Raw genomic sequence first — 20,504 nt, 5'->3', positions numbered from 1 at the left:
TTGCCCTGCACCTGAGTACATGGCCTAAGGCAATCACAAGTTGATTAACCCATGGCTGGCTCCCTAATCCACTTTGCTCTTGTGAGTCAGTATATTATGCGCCACTGGTCGACGAAGAGCATAAGAAGCGCGTACTCGCGACCGTGTATCCCTTTGCGAACCTGCCCTCGTGCGTACGCACGGACGCATGATTGACTCAGCGCGAGTATGCGAGCGCGTGGACCCAGATGCGGAAACGGAAGTCGCAGGAGACACCGGAGACAACCCTGGCCGCGGCGTCTTGTCACTCGCCTGGCCACTCTGTCCCCGGGACTCCGACGGTCCTCCCCTCCGATGTCCACGCGAACGCATCCCCGCACTGTCTCGCAAAGGGGTCAGCGCTGGTGCATCAGAGACACGCATAACCTGTCCCGCAACTCCACGAGGACCCCTCTTGGTTCCCCTGGAGTGCAAAGCAGATGAGGATCTTACAGTCAGCTAGCAGAAATCAGTTTCAATGGTTCTAAGATGGCTGCCTCCAATGACTGAAAAGGTGGTCAGGGCTGGATCTGGTCTTCTCCCTTTTGATGGTTTTCTGATGATCGTCCCTTGATGATGATAGTTAGAGAGAGAGAGAGATCCAGAGAGCTGCTGATGGTTAGAGAGATCATTTCTCTCAGCCCAGACCATCTTTTTATCCTATCTTAGAAAGGGCTTGGCCAAGTTTTATCATTAACTTGTGACCTCTGCCCTCGTGCGTACGCACGGACGCATGATTGACTCAGCGCGAGTATGCGAGCGCGTGGACCCAGATGCGGAAACGGAAGTCGCAGGAGACACCGGAGACAACCCTGGCCGCGGCGTCTTGTCACTCGCCTGGCCACTCTGTCCCCGGGACTCCGGCGGTCCTCCCCTCCGATGTCCACGCGAACGCATCCCCGCACTGGCTTGCAAAGGGGTCAGCGCTGGTGCATCAGAGACACGCATAACCTGTCCCGCAACTCCACGAGGACCCCTCTTGGTTCCCCTGGAGTGCAAAGAAGGTGAGGATCTTACAGTCAGCTAGCAGAAATCAGATTCAATGGTTCTAAGATGGCTGCCTCCAATGACTGAAAAGGTGGTCAGGGCTGGATCTGGTCTTCTCCCTTTTGATGGTTTCCTGATGATCGTCCCTTGATGATGATAGTTAGAGAGAGAGAGAGAGAGATCCAGAGAGCTGCTGATGGTTAGAGAGATCATTTCTCTCAGCCCAGACCATCTTTTTATCCTATCTTAGAAAGGGCTTGGCCAAGTTTTATCATTAACTTGTGACCTCACTTTATAATTAATAGAACCTCCCTCTAGGGAAAATACACCCTAGATCTTTATGTTACCCTAACACTAGATGGCACTAGTACTCCATACAAAAATCGAGGCACTTAGTTTTTTTTCTTATTCATTTACTAGCGATGAATTTTAACTAAGGTTTCAGACAAAACCTTGAGGAGATCTTGAATAGACAATGACTTTTGTGTTTAGTCAAACACCTTGCATATCCCTTAATCTTTTGACCAGACCTAATTATATCAAGATACACATGACTAGAGTTGAGCGAACACCTGGATGTTCGGGTTCGAGAAGTTCGGCCGAACTTCCCGGAAATGTTCGGGTTCGGGATCCGAACCCGACCCGAACTTCGTCCCGAACCCGAACCCCATTAAAGTCAATGGGGACCCGAACTTTTCGGCACTAAAAAGGCTGTACAACAGCCCAGGAAAGGGCTAGAGGGCTGCAAAAGGCAGCAAAATGTAGTTAAATCTCCTGCAAACAAATGTGGATAGGGAAATGAATTAAAATAAAAATAAAATAAATAAAAATTAACCAATATCAATTGGAGAGAGGTCCCATAGCAGAGAATCAGGCTTGATGTCAGCAGAGAATCAGTCTTCATGTCATAGCAGAGAATCAGGCTTCACGTCACCCAAAACTGGAACAGTCCATTGTCAGATATTTAGGCCCCGGCACCCAGGCAGAGGAGAGAGGTCCCATAACATAGAATCTGGCTTCATGTCAGCAGAGAATCAGTCTTCATGTCATAGCAGAGAATCAGGCTTCATGTCATAGCAGAGAATCAGGCTTCACGTCACCCACCACTGGAACAGTCCATTGTCAGATATTTAGGCCCAGGCACCCAGGCAGAGGAGAGAGGTCCCATAGCAGAGAATCAGGCTTCATGTCAGCAGAGAATCAGTCTTCATGTCATAGCAGAGAATCAGGCTTCACGTCACCCACCACTGGAACAGTCCATTGTCAGATATTTAGGCCCAGGCACCCTGGCAGAGGAGAGAGGTCCCATAGCAGAGATTCAGGCTTGGGTGTGTCTGGTGTCTGCAGCTGAGGTGAAAGGGGGTGTCTGCTGCAGCTTCTGAACCTCCACAGCACAGGCCTCTCTGGGGAGTTTCCTACCATCTGCTCCCCAGGAGGAGTTCCAGGCTTGCGGGGGAGTGTGACACCTTTTCCCCCAGCCCAGGCCCTGCCTCTCCCTAGGGAGCTGGTGGGGTCCTGTGGCCATGAGCTCCCGGAAGGGTGCCCCTGCTCCCCGGCGTGGGTCGGAGGGGAGTATGGACGGGCGGCGACCGACTCTGAGCGATGGCGGCGAGGGGGTGAAAACATCTGGACGCGGTGGTAGCCAAGTCCCCCCTGAGGACCCGAGGACATCAGGAGGAAAAAGACTACCAGCAGGAAGCCGAGAGGTGTCGTCCCAGGTAGGTTGGGGGTCTCGGTGGGAGGGAGAGAGTACCCTCACCTACAGCTCTCGTATAGCTGCCCACCTGCGAGAATACGATGAGCTGGGACGGCACCTCAAAGCCGTAAGAAAGGATCTGAAGGAGACGAGGGCCAGGTCCACTATCTCCTCTAATTCAAAGAGGCCCCCCCTCAGAGAAAAAATTAGGGTCCTGAAAGAGGACCTGGAGGCCTCCCTGAAGCGGCAGGACCAGTTGCTGGAGGGCAGTGGGCCCTTCAGAGAAAAACTATTAAACGGGGATCGATTTAGGGAGATGGAGGCTGCGAGGAGAGGGGAGCCGTGCGGGGGTGTGGAGAGCGAGGTGGAGGAGTTGGAAAACTCCAAATCTCTGGCATCCCAGGCGGGTCCCCAAACCTCGCAGTCTGAACCGGCCCTCCCGGTAACCCCAGTAACGGAGGCATACAGTGGCATTCCGCCAGAGCAAGAACAATTGCGCTTACCAGCATTGCCATCTTCGGATGAGGCATCAGCTATGGAGGGCAGCGATGAGGATGGTGGTCTGCTAAGAGAGATCCGGATGTTGGAGTCGCCCGCGGTGGAATTTCGGGGTTTTGCATTCGGAGAAGACCTGCTGGACGAGGACGAGAGCAGTGGCAAGAAAAAGAGGAAGAGCAAGAAGGAAAAAAAAAACATCCAGACACGTTATGTCTATACACGCTTGGTGGAGGCTGAAAAGTCTTCACCAGGCGTGTATCCCGCTAAACTCCCTGGCTCGGCATCTGAGGTGGTGCCTGAGCGGAGGAGCGGGGAGATTATGCAGCCCAAAATGGCGCCGGACGCCGTCCCTGCATGCGGAGGCAGGGAGGAGGTGCCAGCAGAAAGCGGGATCCGGCAGTCATCTGTTGAAAGTGGAGGGGGCGGGCAAAAACATCGGGAGGCCCCGCCCACCACTCTGCCAGCCGCTCCGTCCACCGCTCTGGCTACCTCCCTGCCTGCCGTTCAGGTATGTGGGGTGGTGCTGGGGCGGTGTGATGATGAGGTCACCATCCCTCCTACCTGCGGCGGTGATAGTTCTGGGTCCCCGCCTGCAGCTGCCAACGTGCGGCGGGGATCAAGGGAGACAGCGGTGAATGAAGCAGGAGGTGTGGCCGGGGGTGTGTCTGGAGGTGCGTCCGGGCATCCTCCTATTGGCGCGCATGCGGGCGTGGCTGGGGCGGTGCCCGGCCGTGCTTCTGGACGCGCTCCCGAAGCTGGGAGTGCAGGTGCAGGCGGTAAGCGCCTGCGTTTTGAAGAGCCGGGGGCCGGAGCTGCCGGGGAGAATGTGACTGCGGCGCTCCGGTCCACTAAGAAAGGGTGCATTGCGCCAGAACAAGTGGCCATGTACATTGCCACTGGACACGCCCCCTCTGTCTCTGCCTCCTCCTCCAGCGCTGAATTAAGTGCTGGGGAGGGGGGGAGTGTCATGATCAATGCCCAGGTCTCAAGGGCAGCAGGGGGGGGCTTGACCAGTGGCAATGAGGGTGGCAAGGATCATAGTAGAGTAAAAAATGATAAGGCAATAAGTAATGTTAAGGATAATAATAAAGGAAATAATAAAGGAAAAAATAAAGGTAAAATGACACCTGCTGCACCTGCTGCACCAGCTGTCCCAGCAGAGAGAAAGGATGCATGTGAGCAGGGTGGTGGTAGGGGTGTTGGTGGAGGTGCTGCATCTAGTCCCAAAGGTGGGATGGATGCTGGGGGTCAGCGGACCGTCGCTGAGAAAGCGGTGGCTGCGGCTCCTGGTGTCCGTCCTCCGGAGGGGTCCGGTGTGGTATCTGGTACTAGTGTAGTGGGGGGGGCCGGTTCGGTTGCCCCTCCCCTCACCGGTTCGGGTGAGAAGGTGGACCTATCCTTATGGATAGACAGGCACGGCCTGCGAGCTTTCCGAGAGGAAAGGGGGGGCGAGACCACCTGGTCCCTGCCCACAACCGGCCCTGGGACCAGACGGAATGTAGTCTGTCTCAAGTGGAGAAGCAATGATGCCTGCCCTACGAGAAAGAGGGTGGTGGAGCTCCTGCTTGAGATGGGTTTCAGGGTGGCTGACATCTTCGCCCTGATACATCCCTATGGTTCCAGGGAGTTTGACATCAGCTTTGCCCGGCCGGAGGGCCTAGAGCTTTTCTGGTCCGGGTATGAGCTGGTGAAGAACTTACCGGATTGGAAGGGTTTTTTCGCTCAGGCGATAACCCGGCAGAACAACGTCAAGAAAGTGACCGTTTTGACCCGTAATGAATCGCTTTCTTGCGTTGATATTCTGACGTGGCTAAGTAGGTATGGGGACGCCCAGGGTGTACCATCCAAAAACCTGGACGAATTTGGCATTTGGTCGGGAGCCTGGACTTTCAATGTGAAGTTGAAATGTCTAGGAAGCACGGTTTCCCACATTCCATCCTCTGCCTTCATCGGCCGGGATAGGATTCTCGTTTTCTACAGGGGGCAGCCTAAGCTCTGTCACAAGTGCGGCAGCCCTTCACACTTCAGCGCCAGCTGCCAAGTGCAGAAGTGCGCGTTGTGTGGAGGGACAGGTCACCTTGCCGCATCTTGTGTGGAGATTAGGTGCAACTTGTGTGGTGTGCTCGGACACCCATTTAGTCGCTGTCCCCTCTCAGAGGTCAATGCGGCCCGAGCTCACGCAGGAGTGGGCCGGGAGGTCTCTTCGGCTGAGGCGGGTGCTGGCGGAGACAGTCGAGTTAAGGGGTCAGTGAAGACCAAGAGCGGTCCGTCCCGGCAGAGGCGGAGGGAGAGGCGCCAGGCGGAGAGGGAACAGAAGGAGCCCCACCAAAATGGGGTGATGTCTGCCCCTCCCCAAGTGGCGGGCTCCCGTAGTTCGGAGACCCTAGAGGACAGGGAGCTAAGTGCGGAGATCAGGAGACTAGACCGGGCCGATGAGACCCAGTCTTCACACTACGAAAGTGCAGAGGGTAGTGAGACTGGGTCTAATATCAATAGACGGAAACGGTTCTCAAAAAAAAAGAGCCCGACCAAAGTAGCCAGGGAAGGCGTAACTGGCTCCCCTCTTGAGCTCTCCAACCGGTATCTCACTTTGGATGAGACCTCCGCCTCCTCTTCATCTGGGGAGGAGGTAAGAAGTGGGGTACCGGGGGCGAAGGTGGGAGGGCTTCCAGGAGGCCCCGTGCCCCTCTCTGGTGTGGATGTAAGGTCCCCAGAAGAGGAGGCAAATCTGATTCCTGGAACTGAGAAAGACAGGGGCGGTACGCAAGAGGGAGCGGTGGTGACAGATGGAATGGACACCACCGTCTCTCTCAAAAGAGGACGCGCCGCCTTAGAGGATAGCCCCGGGAGGGGTAAGAGGGTCGGGAAGGAAGGAGGACATTCAGCTTAAACACCAAGTATGGCGGTACCCACTCAGCTGACACTGGCGACCATTAATGTCGCCAGCGTTAAATCTGATGCGGCTCGCTACACAGCCTTTGATTTTTTCAGCCGAGTTGAAGCTGATGTTTTATTTTTGCAGGAGACCAGACTGTCAAACTTGGCAGAAGTCCACAAGGCGAAGAGGGAGTGGAGATCTGGGCCCTCCTTCTGGTCTCTTGCGGCTGAGTCGTATAGCGGAGTGGCGGTTCTTTTCACCGTACCGGTAGAATGCCGACGGGTGGTTGAGCTGGAAATGGGGAGGTGTTTGATCTTGGATATCCTCATGAGGGGACAGGAACTGCGCCTGATCAATATCTATGGGCCCCAGTCCAGGTGGGACAGGAAATGTCTCTTTATGAGGATCAAGCCTTTCCTTTTTACAAGCCGGCAAGTGGTCTTTGGTGGGGACTTTAACACCATCATAAGGTCCCAAGATAGGGGAGGCACCAGAAACCCGCTGGCTTATGATAGTATAGCTTTAAATAGCATAGCTAGTGAGGCTTGTCTGGTGGATGTCCACATTAGGCACACCCCAGACCACGGGGGTTTCACTTTCTATAGAGGAGATAGGATTAGGTCTAGAATAGACAGGTTTTTTTTGAAGGAGGAGGCTACTTTCTCGCCCTTAAGGGTTGTGGAGGTAGAATTCTCTGACCACTGTCTGATTATGTTCTCTCTGAATATTTCAGAATCCCCCCAAATGGGAAGAGGTTACTGGAAGCTGAATGCGGGAGTCCTGGAGGAAGCAGAGGTAAGACAATCCTTTGAGGACTTTCTTCAGAGTCAGGTAGCTTTGCTGGATCTCTGTGACACTAAGTCAGAGTGGTGGGAGGTATTCAAAGACCGGGCCGCAAAGTTCTTCCGCCAGCTCTCGAGCCTCAGGTCCCTGGACAGGTACCGCCTGTATCAGGGTCTGAGGAGGAAACTCGAAGATCTGGTCTCGACTGGAGGTAGCCGCGAGGATATCTCCAGGGTGAAATCTTTGCTCAAGAGGTGCCAGTATGATAGGCACACATCTTTAGTTTTTGAGAGGGACTTCGGGAAGTACCGCTCGCCCGACCCCTACAGAAACTGTAAGATGTCGGTGAAGAGTAAGTTAATAACAGGACTGGTTGATAGTACGGGATCTCTGAACAGGTCCAGATCAGGGATCCTGGAAGTCGTCAGATCCTTTTACTCGTGCCTCTTGGGAAAGAGGGATCTGGATCGGGACAAGATGTCGGCTTTCCTGGCTGAAATCACCCCTGAGTCAGAAGCTCACCTCTCTTTTGACGGTTTGGTAGAAGAGATCAGGAAGGAGGAAGTTATCCTGGCGGTGGAAGGGTTAGCTCTGAAGAAGTCGCCAGGCCCGGATGGCTTAACATCCGAGTTTTATAAGACCTTTAAGGACTCTTTATGTCCCCTCTTGACTGAGGTATTCAATGAGTGTCTATCCTCGGGCACTCTGCCTCAGTCAATGAGGAGGTCAGCCCTGATCCTCCTATCAAAAGGTAAAGATCCGAGCCGTATTGAGAACTGGCGTCCCATAGCACTTCTCAATACGGACAGAAAGATTCTGGCCAAGATACTGTTTAACAGGCTGGTGAAATTTGCGCCTCAACTCCTTTCGGTGGCTCAGCATTGCTCGGTTCCAGGCCGCAGCACTTTTAGTGCTGTGCTCGGTGTCCGAGAGGCAGTGGAACAGAGTAGAGCAGGCCACTGGAGGGGGTACATGCTGTCCTTAGATCAAGCAAAGGCATTTGATCGGGTGAACCATGAGTACCTCTGGTCGGTCCTTCTGAAGTATGGCCTGCCGGGGGGGTTTGTCGATTGGTTAAAGATCTTGTATGCGGGGGCGGAGAGTTTCCCGCTTGTGAACGGTTGGTCTGGCTGCCCTTTTGAGGTTGGGTCCGGCGTTCGCCAGGGTTGTCCCTTGAGCCCGCTTTTATACGTGTTCGCGATTGATCCCTTTCTTAAGAGGGTCAATCGTGGACCGTTGGCGGGAGTCGGGATGGATCCGGCGGCGCCGGAAGCCACTCTGAGGTCAGTAGCGTACGCCGACGATGTCACCATTTTCGTGTCCTCGAAAGGGGAGGCGGAATATGTGATGTCTGAGGTGGATCGCTACTCGGAAGCATCCGGGTCCATGATCAACCGGGATAAGTGTGAGAGTCTCTGGCTGGGAGGGGGTGATCCAGCTTTTGATCTCCCGGACACCCTCCCAGGGCCCCAGTCGTCAGCCAAAGTCCTAGGCATCCATTTCGGTCATGGGGATTATCCCACTCAAAATTGGGACGACAGGCTTAAGATCGCCGCTCAGAAGGTCGACCAGTGGAAGGGCTGGTCTTTGACCCTCAGGGAAAGGGTGCACCTGATCAAGGCTTTCCTGCTCCCTCTGCTTATCTATTTGGGCAGTGTGTGTATCTTGCCAGAGCCTCTCTGGACTCGGGTTTACAGTCTGTTCTTCCAGCTCTTATGGGGGAATAGACTGAACCTGATCAAGAGGGAGGTGACTTACCGCACGAGGAGATTAGGGGGGTTATCTATGGTCAACCCCGTGGTGTTTCTTGTAAACACATTTGTTAAAGTAAATCTGGCGAACCTCTGGATGGAGAGGGCTTCTCCGTGGGTAGTCTCCTGCCGGGGGTGGTTTAGGCCTTTCTTCCAGGAATGGGAGACAGGAGGGCAAGTGAAGGACTTGCGTACGCCTCACGGATATTTTCCGGCTTACGTCACCCCGATTCTGAAGGTAATCCGCCGGTGGGGTTTGGAGGTAGGGGAAATCAGGACTCTGTCAAGGAGGTCCCTTGACGAGAGGGTCTTGTTGTCCCACTTCCAGAAGCCCCTGGCCCTCAAGGATTGCCCAAGCCGGGATCTAGACAAGGGGTTACAGTTGCTAAATTCTGCAAGGATCCCCTTGAAGTTTTGGGACTTGGCTTGGCGCTGCTTTCACGGGAGGCTGTATGTAAGGGACAATCTGAAGTACAGGAACTCTGATGAAAGGGGTTGTCCCCGGGAGGAGTGCGGCTCCATACTGGAAAGTATGGAGCACTTCCTGCTCCAGTGTCCCTTTAATACAGAGGTGTACAAACGGGTGGGAGCTTCCATTGGCTGGCCTAGGCTAGCCAGCCTCTCCTATGCCGAGTGGGCCTATGGAGTGCTCAGAGACCTGGGCAGAAGGGACCTGTGCACATGTTTTTTAGTTAGCATAGTGGTTAGGTACTACACGTGGAACGCACGGTGTTTAGTTTCAACAAGGCAGAAAGTCCTCCCAGTGGATGAGGTGTGTAGGAACATTCTGGGAGACCTGGTGAAGGTACGTTCTCTCGAGTACGAAAGACTGGGTACCAGCAGGGCCTCTCTCCTCTGGAGAGGTTTTGCTTTTAGCGTACCATAGCCTAGTAGTACTCTTCCTGGTGGTGGGCTGATACTCTCACCCTAGATTTTTGTTTTGGATAAAGTGTATGGTTTTTAAAAGGCTTGCAAAGGCTGAACTTGGTCCTTCGGGAGTGGTTATGTGTGGTTATAGTAATGTTTATTGTATGGTATATTGTATATATTGTGTATATTATGTTGAAGGATAGGGTAAGCGGGGGTTAGTTAGTTAGGTTGGGTGGGTTAGGGTGAGGGGGGGGACACTTACAAAGTGTGGGGAGGCCTACATCCAGTCCTGGACTACGCGGACATGGGAGGACATGGGGCGAGGGCTGGATGTGGGTGGTGGAGGTAGGGCTGGCCTCGGACTATGCGGACATGCAGAGGACATGAGGCGGAGGTCAGTCCTGGGGGTTTTAGTTTTAGTTTAGGATAGGGAATGGCTAGGGACAGGTTAGGGTAAGTTTGTAGTTTGTAGTGTTGTTTATATATATATATAAAAAAAAAAAAAAAAAAAAAAATTAAAATTAAAAAAATATATATATATATTTTTTTTTGCTTAGGGGCAAGTTGCCTGGAGTTGAGTTAACGGCGAAGTAGCCATATTTTCGTTTGAGTTTGATTTTATTCTGTGTTTTATTTCAATTTCTTTGGGTTAGGTTATTTCGGCCGAACCGGCTGGGTAAGTTTTATTTATTTTAGGTTATTTATTGTAGGTTATTTATTGTAGATTGTAGGTTTGTAGTTTTATGTGTAGGTATGAATGTGTGTGTGAATGTGGCTGGGGCAGCTGGAATGCTGTCTATGTTTAAGTTTTTTATGTCTGTACTTGTAATTATTTATGTAGCGTTTTGTAATTTTATAATAAAAAAGAGTTCCCATAGCAGAGATTCAGGCTTCATGTCAGCAGAGAATCAGTCTTCATGTCATAGCAGAGAATCATGCTTCACGTCACCCAACATTGGAACAGTCCATTGTCATATAATTTAGGCCCCGGCACCCAGACAGAGGAGAGAGGTCCTATAACATAGAATCTGGCTTCATGTCAGCAGAGAATCAGTCTTCATGTCATAACAGAGAATCAGGCTTCATGTCACCCACCACTGGAACAGGCCACTGTCAGATATTTTCAGGCCTAAAAATATCTGACAGTGGCCTGTTCCAGTGGTGGGTGACATGAAGCCTGATTCTCTGCTATGACATGAAGACTGATTCTCTGCTGACATGAAGCCAGATTCTCTGCTATGGGACCTCTCTCCTCTACCTGGGTGCCTGGGCCTAAATATCTGACAATGGACTGTTCCAATGTTGGGTGACGTGAAGCATGATTCTCTGCTATGGGACCTCTCTCCTCTGCCTGGGTGCCTGGGCCTAAATATCTGACAATGGACTGTTCCAGTGGTGGGTGACGTGAAGCATGATTCTCTGCTATGACATGAAGACTGATTCTCTGCTGACATGAAGCCAGATTCTATGTTATGGGACCTCTCTCCTCTGTCTGGGTGCCGGGGCCTAAATTATATGACAATGGACTGTTCCAATGTTGGGTGACGTGAAGCCGGATTCTCTGCTATGACATGAAGCCAGATTCTCTGCTGACATGAAGCCAGATTCTCTGATATGGGACCTATCTCCTCTGTCTGGGTGCCGGGGCCTAATTATCTGACAATGGCCTGTTCCAGTGGTGGGTGACGTGAACCCTGATTCTCTGCTATGACATGAAGCCTGATTCTCTGCTATGACTTGAAGCCTGATTCTCTGCTATGACATGAAGCCTGATTCTCTGCTATGGGAACTCTTTTTTATTATAAAATTACAAAACGCTACATAAATAATTACAAGTACAGACATACAAAACTTAAACATAGACAGCATTCCAGCTGCCCCAGCCACATTCACACACACATTCATACCTACACATAAAACTACAAACCTACAATCTACAATAAATAACCTAAAATAAATAAAACTTACCCAGCCGGTTCGGCCGAAATAACCTAACCCAAAGAAATTGAAATAAAACACAGAATAAAATCAAACTCAAACGAAAATATGGCTACTTCGCCGTAACTCAACTCCAGGCAACTTGCCCCTAAGCAAAAAAAATATATATATATATTTTTTTTTAATTTTAATTTTTTTTTTTTTTTTTTTTTTTATATATATATAAACAACACTACAAACTACAAAAACCTAAATGGAGACCACAGGAAAATTACAATGAAAACTATAATATGAGTCATTATGGAAAAGGAGCCCATTATGAAAGAAACAGCTATGGAGAAGAACCAAAAAGGGATACTGAGGAGGGAGACAGACAGAGTTTGAGGCCACAGGATGAGCAAAATTTTCCCCACCAGGGCATAAAAGGAGTACAGAGGGAAGGAGAACTAAGAGAACAAGCAGTAAGGACCCCACAAAAAAGAAGCCTGGTAGAGGAAAAAGGGGAAAAGGGAAAAATAAGCCCAAAAATGAAAAGGAGCAAGGAGATATAAGAGGAATCTTTAACCTAAGCAGTCACACCCTAACAGAGGGAGAAAAGAATGTCCTGAGTAAGGGCTTGAAATATGCACCAAGCCAGAGGATCAATAAGTTTGAGGCATTTTTGGATATTCATAAATTCATCAGAAAAATAAATATGGCCAAATATTGGATTAATAACCCTGCACCACAGAACATAAATGTTGAAGGGATTAATATAAAATCGGATAAGGATAGGGAGATCCTACACACAAAAATGAAAGAAAAATCAAAGTTTTTTCCGAAAAATCCCAATAACGAATGTGTAGAGGCCTTTAAAACTGGTCTATTAAAGGAGTTGGAAGAGATGGATATGGATAAGGGGACACAAAATTTAACATATAAAGAGAGAAAAGCCCTTAAAGATCTGGAAAAAAACCCAGATATTATTATAAAGCCAGCTGATAAAGGAGGGGGGGTTGTTGTAATGAACAAAGAAAAATATGAAGCCGAAATGGCAAGATTAGTATCAGATACAACAACATACAAAAAATTGAAAAGTAACCCCACCCAGGAGTATAAATTGACTCTGGATAACATTCTATCAGAGGGTTTTAAAAAAGGGATATTGAATAAAAAAGAATATGAATACCTTTCCATCCCATTCCCGCTAGTACCGGTGATTTACCATCTGCCCAAAGTACATAAAAATCCAACAGATCCTCCGGGGAGGCCAATTGTTTCGGGGCTTAACTCGTTGACGTGCAGGGTCACGGAATACATTGACTTTTATCTGCAAGGATACGTGTTGCAAAACCCCTCGCATTTAAAGGACACTGGATCCGTGTTAGATCTTATTGAAGGCCTTAGTCCCCCAACTGTGAATACATGGATGGCCACAATTGACGTGGCATCCCTGTACACTGTCATCCCAAAAAAATTAGGGATGGAGGCGGTAGAAAGTAGGATTAGGAATGATGAAAGAATAGGGGATCCACAGAGAGATTTTATTTTAGGATGCCTCAGTTATTGCCTCGATCATAACTATTTTTGGTTCAGGGACTCATATTACGTACAGTGCATTGGTACTGCGATGGGGGCGAAATTCGCCCCCAGTTTTGCAAATATTTTTATGGGTGCATGGGAGGAGAGTGCCATCCTTCCCACGCTAGGAGCGGACACCGTAGGAGGCAAACTGACCTTCTGGAGGAGGTACATCGATGACTGTCTCCTAGTGTGGGAAGGAGGAAGAGAGGGACTCGAGTTGTTCATTGACCAACTGAACAATAATGACTGGAATCTACGATTTGTGGGGGATATCAGTAATGAGAGTGTTAACTTTCTAGACCTGTGCATACGGATAGAAGATGGCCGTTACATGACCAAGTCCTATTTTAAGGAAACAGATGTGAACTCCTACATTGACACCAAGAGCTGCCATTACGGCCCATGGCTCAAGAACATACCGAAAGGTCAGTTTAAGAGGATGGCCCGTCACTGTACAGTGATGAGCGACTATAGGACACAATGCGGGGTACTAAAAGATAGGTTTTTGGAGAGAGGTTATAATGAGGCTGTTCTGGATGAGTGTATACAGAGTGTGGAGCTAGAAAAAGTGGGAGGAAAGGAACTAACTATAGAGATTAACAAAAAGGTGGATAGGGACTATAGATTCTCCTTTGTAACCAAATTTTGCTCCATGTCCGACAACATTAAGAAAATGGTAAAAAAGAATTGGGCTATTCTAAAGAATGACCCGATACTAGGAAAAACGATACCAAAGAATCCCTCCTTTATATTTAAAAAGGCAGCAAGCATTAGAACAAAACTTGTGCATAGTGCCATCCCCCCAACAAATATTAAGACCCAGAAAAATGGAGGAAAATTCACCTGGTGCGGATTTTGCGCAGGATGTAAGAACCGGAATTCGAAAGAACGGCAGAGATACACCAATTTTATAACATCAAAAAAGAATGGGGCTGATTTCCGTATAAGAGGTGATTGCTCCTGTGAAAAAGAGGGTATGGTATACGTGCTGGAGTGCCCTTGTGGGCTCCAGTACGTGGGCAGGACGGTCAGGAAACTGAAAGTCAGAATACAGGAACATCTACGTAATATAAAAAAAGGCCTGATGACCCACAGTGTATCAGCACATTTTAAATTAAAGCATGAAAAAAATCCGCGAGGTTTAACATTTGTGGGAGTAGAAAGTGTTAAACATCACTGGCGAGGAGGGGATGCTTTGGCACAGATTAATAAGAAAGAGGTGGAGTGGATCTATCAATTAGGGACCCTACAACCAGGAGGGCTTAATATTGAATTTGATTTGAAACCTTGTATACTGTAACTTGCGCCTAGTGGCGTGATCTGGCTCTCCACCACCGCGCCTCCTAAGGACCTGTGGGTGACGTCGTGGGGGCGGAGTGATGGTGCCCCAAGAGACGCACGCCGGGGGAAGGAGGCGGGGTCGAGGATACCCGTATTGCGCTATAGGAGGAATTAGGTGGAGATTGGTGGATATAAGATTCAGGAATAGGCAGTTTAGGGGACAGTTACACATTCAATATATGCTCCAGTAGCCTGTCTGTACCCATGTTGGCATCTGTCCTCCTTTATTTGGTTTCTCAAGGACCTGTGAGTGACGTCATGACATTCGGACCGTTCTATTGGGCGGTGCTGTCACATGATATTATGACAGAGGAGGGAGGTGGGGCAAGGGATACCTGGATGACGCTAGTAAGAATGGGCGGGGGATACTGACATTATGCACTAGGAGTGGGTGGATACTAGGAACGGTAATGTAGATTTTGGTTATATGATGTTATAATGCGAATTAGGCTGCAATTTAATATGCAATGGTGCGGCAACATAAGGATAGAAATGTGGTTTGTTTAATTTATAATAGAGGGAACTGATCCCCTATTTTTATTTCATTAATGTTTTATATGTTTTATGTATGAATTTATGACTTTCATAAAGGAGTAAGGAACCTTCCTTATTTTTATATCTAATGTGTTTGTGAAAGCATAAAGGAACAACAATGACAAATTAAGTATGTGAGATGTACAACTGTTTTAGTAACTGCTGCATGTTCCGGAACCTTACTGGTTAACTGATTAAGAGCAGCTGGGCTATTTAAGGGCCGGAGTGCAAGCATGCACAGCAGATGCCCCTGAGGAAGCGAGACAGCGAAACCCGGGTCGGGCAGGAACCTGACGTTCTGATATCTTGTATTATATGCTTTTTGTCTACCAACTCTTGTGAGTATAATAAAACCTTTTAAGAAAAAATTGCAAAGGGTGCTTCACTATTCTGCCTATCCCATTTAAACCCTTAGAGGAGGAGATCTTTTGAAGATTGGATCCTTTGGGTGTTGGGAGAAAGGGGCTCATCCTCTGCCATCCACGTTTATTGGGAGACTTGGTCCAGAGCAGCGCGGTTCCAAAACCCTTCATACAAACTTACCCTAACCTAACCTGTCCCTAGCCATTCCCTATCCTAAACTAAAACTAAAACCCCCAGGACTGACCTCCGCCTCATGTCCTCTGCATGTCCGCATAGTCCGAGGCCAGCCCTACCTCCACCACCCACATCCAGCCCTCGCCCCATGTCCTCTCATGTCCGCGTAGTCCAGGACTGGATGTAGGCCTCCCCACACTTTGTAAGTGTCCCCCCCCTCACCCTAACCCACCCAACCTAACTAACTAACCCCCGCTTACCCTATCCTTCAACATAATATACACAATATATACAATATACCATACAATAAACATTACTATAACCACACATAACCACTCCCGAAGGACCAAGTTCAGCCTTTGCAAGCCTTTTAAAAACCATACACTTTATCCAAAACAAAAATCTAGGGTGAGAGTATCAGCCCACCACCAGGAAGAGTACTACTAGGCTATGGTACGCTAAAAGCAAAACCTCTCCAGAGGAGAGAGGCCCTGCTGGTACCCAGTCTTTCGTACTCGAGAGAACGTACCTTCACCAGGTCTCCCAGAATGTTCCTACACACCTCATCCACTGGGAGGACTTTCTGCCTTGTTGAAACTAAACACCGTGCGTTCCACGTGTAGTACCTAACCACTATGCTAACTAAAAAACATGTGCACAGGTCCCTTCTGCCCAGGTCTCTGAGCACTCCATAGGCCCACTCGGCATAGGAGAGGCTGGCTAGCCTAGGCCAGCCAATGGAAGCTCCCACCCGTTTGTACACCTCTGTATTAAAGGGACACTGGAGCAGGAAGTGCTCCATACTTTCCAGTATGGAGCCGCACTCCTCCCGGGGACAACCCCTTTCATCAGAGTTCCTGTACTTCAGATTGTCCCTTACATACAGCCTCCCGTGAAAGCAGCGCCAAGCCAAGTCCCAAAACTTCAAGGGGATCCTTGCAGAATTTAGCAACTGTAACCCCTTGTCTAGATCCCGGCTTGGGCAATCCTTGAGGGCCAGGGGCTTCTGGAAGTGGGACAACAAGACCCTCTCGTCAAGGGACCTCCTTGACAGAGTCCTGATTTCCCCTACCTCCAAACCCCACCGGCGGATTACCTTCAGAATCGGGGTGACGTAAGCCGGAAGATATCCGTGAGGCGTACGCAAGTCCTTCACTTGCCCTCCTGTCTCCCATTCCTGGAAGAAAGGCCGAAACCACCCCCGGCAGGAGACTACCCACGGAGAAGCCCTCTCCATCCAGAGGTTCGCCAGATTTACTTTAACAAATGTGTTTACAAGAAACACCACGGGGTTGACCATAGATAACCCCCCTAATCTCCTCGTGCGGTAAGTCACCTCCCTCTTGATCAGGTTCAGTCTATTCCCCCATAAGAGCTGGAAGAACAGACTGTAAACCCGAGTCCAGAGAGGCTCTGGCAAGATACACACACTGCCCAAATAGATAAGCAGAGGGAGCAGGAAAGCCTTGATCAGGTGCACCCTTTCCCTGAGGGTCAAAGACCAGCCCTTCCACTGGTCGACCTTCTGAGCGGCGATCTTAAGCCTGTCGTCCCAATTTTGAGTGGGATAATCCCCATGACCGAAATGGATGCCTAGGACTTTGGCTGACGACTGGGGCCCTGGGAGGGTGTCCGGGAGATCAAAAGCTGGATCACCCCCTCCCAGCCAGAGACTCTCACACTTATCCCGGTTGATCATGGACCCGGATGCTTCCGAGTAGCGATCCACCTCAGACATCACATATTCCGCCTCCCCTTTCGAGGACACGAAAATGGTGACATCGTCGGCGTACGCTACTGACCTCAGAGTGGCTTCCGGCGCCGCCGGATCCATCCCGACTCCCGCCAACGGTCCACGATTGACCCTCTTAAGAAAGGGATCAATCGCGAACACGTATAAAAGCGGGCTCAAAGGACAACCCTGGCGAACGCCGGACCCAACCTCAAAAGGGCAGCCAGACCAACCGTTCACAAGCGGAAAACTCTCCGCCCCCGCATACAAGATCTTTAACCAATCGACAAACCCCCCCGGCAGGCCATACTTCAGAAGGACCGACCAGAGGTACTCATGGTTCACCCGATCAAATGCCTTTGCTTGATCTAAGGACAGCATGTACCCCCTCCAGTGGCCTGCTCTACTCTGTTCCACTGCCTCTCGGACACCGAGCACAGCACTAAAAGTGCTGCGGCCTGGAACCGAGCAATGCTGAGCCACCGAAAGGAGTTGAGGCGCAAATTTCACCAGCCTGTTAAACAGTATCTTGGCCAGAATCTTTCTGTCCGTATTGAGAAGTGCTATGGGACGCCAGTTCTCAATACGGCTCGGATATTTACCTTTTGATAGGAGGATCAGGGCTGACCTCCTCATTGACTGAGGCAGAGTGCCTGAGGATAGACACTCATTGAATACCTCAGTCAAGAGGGGACATAAAGAGTCCTTAAAGGTCTTATAAAACTCGGATGTTAAGCCATCCGGGCCTGGCGACTTCTTCAGAGCTAACCCTTCCACCGCCAGGATAACTTCCTCCTTCCTGATCTCTTCTACCAAACCGTCAAAAGAGAGGTGAGCTTCTGACTCAGGGGTGATTTCAGCCAGGAAATCCGACATCTTGTCCCGATCCAGATCCCTCTTTCCCAAGAGGCACGAGTAAAAGGATCTGACGACTTCCAGGATCCCTGATCTGGACCTGTTCAGGGAACCCGTACTGTCAACCAGTCCTGTCACTAACTTACTCTTCACTGACATCTTACAGTTTCTGTAGGGGTCGGGCGAGCGGTACCTCCCGAAGTCCCTCTCAAAAACTAAAGATGTGTGCCTATCATACTGGCACCTCTTGAGCAAAGATTTCACCCTGGAGATATCCTCGCGGCTACCTCCAGTCGAGACCAGATCTTCGAGTTTCCTCCTCAGACCCTGATACAGGCGGTACCTGTCCAGGGACCTGAGGCTCGAGAGCTGGCAGAAGAATTTTGCGGCCCGGTCTTTGAATATCTCCCACCACTCTGACTTAGTGTCACAGAGATCCAGCAAAGCTACCTGACTCTGAAGAAAGTCCTCAAAGGATTGTCTTACCTCTGCTTCCTCCAGGACTCCCGCATTCAGCTTCCAGTAACCTCTTCCCATTTGGGGGGATTCTGAAATATTCAGAGAGAACATAATCAGACAGTGGTCGGAGAATTCTACCTCCACAACCCTCAAGGGCGAGAAAGTAGCCTCCTCCTTCAAAAAAAACCTGTCTATTCTAGACCTAATCCTATCTCCTCTATAGAAAGTGAAACCCCCGTGGTCTGGGGTGTGCCTAATGTGGACATCCACCAGACAAGCCTCACTAGCTATGCTATTTAAAGCTATACTATCATAAGCCAGCGGGTTTCTGGTGCCTCCCCTATCTTGGGACCTTATGATGGTGTTAAAGTCCCCACCAAAGACCACTTGCCGGCTTGTAAAAAGGAAAGGCTTGATCCTCATAAAGAGACATTTCCTGTCCCACCTGGACTGGGGCCCATAGATATTGATCAGGCGCAGTTCCTGTCCCTTCATGAGGATATCCAAGATCAAACACCTCCCCATTTCCAGCTCAACCACCCGTCGGCATTCTACCGGTACGGTGAAAAGAACCGCCACTCCGCTATACGACTCAGCCGCAAGAGACCAGAAGGAGGGCCCAGATCTCCACTCCCTCTTCGCCTTGTGGACTTCTGCCAAGTTTGACAGTCTGGTCTCCTGCAAAAATAAAACATCAGCTTCAACTCGGCTGAAAAAATCAAAGGCTGTGTAGCGAGCCGCATCAGATTTAACGCTGGTGACATTAATGGTCGCCAGTGTCAGCTGAGTGGGTACCGCCATACTTGGTGTTTAAGCTGAATGTCCTCCTTCCTTCCCGACCCTCTTACCCCTCCCGGGGCTATCCTCTAAGGCGGCGCGTCCTCTTTTGAGAGAGACGGTGGTGTCCATTCCATCTGTCACCACCGCTCCCTCTTGCGTACCGCCCCTGTCTTTCTCAGTTCCAGGAATCAGATTTGCCTCCTCTTCTGGGGACCTTACATCCACACCAGAGAGGGGCACGGGGCCTCCTGGAAGCCCTCCCACCTTCGCCCCCGGTACCCCACTTCTTACCTCCTCCCCGCATGAAGAGGAGGCAGAGGTCTCATCCAAAGTGAGATACCGGTTGGAGAGCTCAAGAGGGGAGCCAGTTACGCCTTCCCTGGCTACTTTGGTCGGGCTCTTTTTTTTTGAGAACCGTTTCCGTCTATTGATATTAGACCCAGTCTCACTACCCTCTGCACTTTCGTAGTTTGAAGACTGGGTCTCATCGGCCCGGTCTAGTCTCCTGATCTCCACACTTAGCTCCCTGTCCCCTAGGGTCTCCGAACTACGGGAGCCCGCCACTTGGGGAGGGGCAGACATCACCCCATTTTGGTGGGGTTCCTTCTGTTCCCTCTCCGCCTGGCGCCTCTCCCTCCGCCTCTGCCGGGACGGACCGCTCTTGGTCTTCACTGACCCCTTAACTCGACTGTCTCCGCCAGCACCCGCCTCAGCCGAAGAGACCTCCCGGCCCACTCCTGCGTGAGCTCGGGCCGCATTGACCTCTGAGAGGGGACAGCGACTAAATGGGTGTCCGAGCACACCACACAAGTTGCACCTAATTTCCACACAAGATGCGGCAAGGTGACCTGTCCCTCCACACAACGCGCACTTCTGCACTTGGCAGCTGGCGCTGAAGTGTGAAGGGCTGCCACACTTGTGACAGAGCTTAGGCTGCCCCCTGTAGAAAACGAGAATCCTATCCCGGCCGATGAAGGCAGAGGATGGAATGTGGGAAACCGTGCTTCCTAGACATTTCAACTTCACATTGAAATTCCAGGCTCCCGACCAAATGCCAAATTCGTCCAGGTTTTTCGATGGTACACCCTGGACGTCCCCATACCTACTTAGCCACGTCAGAATATCAACGCAAGAAAGCGATTCATTACGGGTCAAAACGGTCACTTTCTTGACGTTGTTCTGCCGGGTTATCGCCTGAGCGAAAAAACCCTTCCAATCCGGTAAGTTCTTTACCAGCTCATACCCGGACCAGAAAAGCTCTAGGCCATCCGGCCGGGCAAAGCT

The 20,504-nt window shown here is 50.3% G+C and overlaps 1 long non-coding RNA gene across 1 annotated transcript in view; it reads right to left on the bottom strand.

Annotated features, from left to right (window-relative positions):
* Positions 1 to 1,262: 1,262 nt before the first annotated feature.
* The window catches only part of LOC120993437, a 25,598-nt gene continuing 6,356 nt past the window's right edge, over positions 1,263 to 20,504 (bottom strand). The window contains exons 2-3 of the long non-coding RNA XR_005777259.1: positions 4,593 to 4,597; positions 1,263 to 1,559 (exon numbers count right to left, since the gene is read on the bottom strand). This is a non-coding gene — a long non-coding RNA (uncharacterized LOC120993437). The remainder of the gene's footprint in view (positions 1,560 to 4,592; positions 4,598 to 20,504) is intronic.

Source organism: Bufo bufo, chromosome 3 (assembly GCF_905171765.1).
Source record: "Bufo bufo chromosome 3, aBufBuf1.1, whole genome shotgun sequence".
NCBI lineage: Eukaryota > Metazoa > Chordata > Amphibia > Anura > Bufonidae > Bufo > Bufo bufo.
This window is presented reverse-complemented; position numbering and strand designations above follow the sequence as displayed.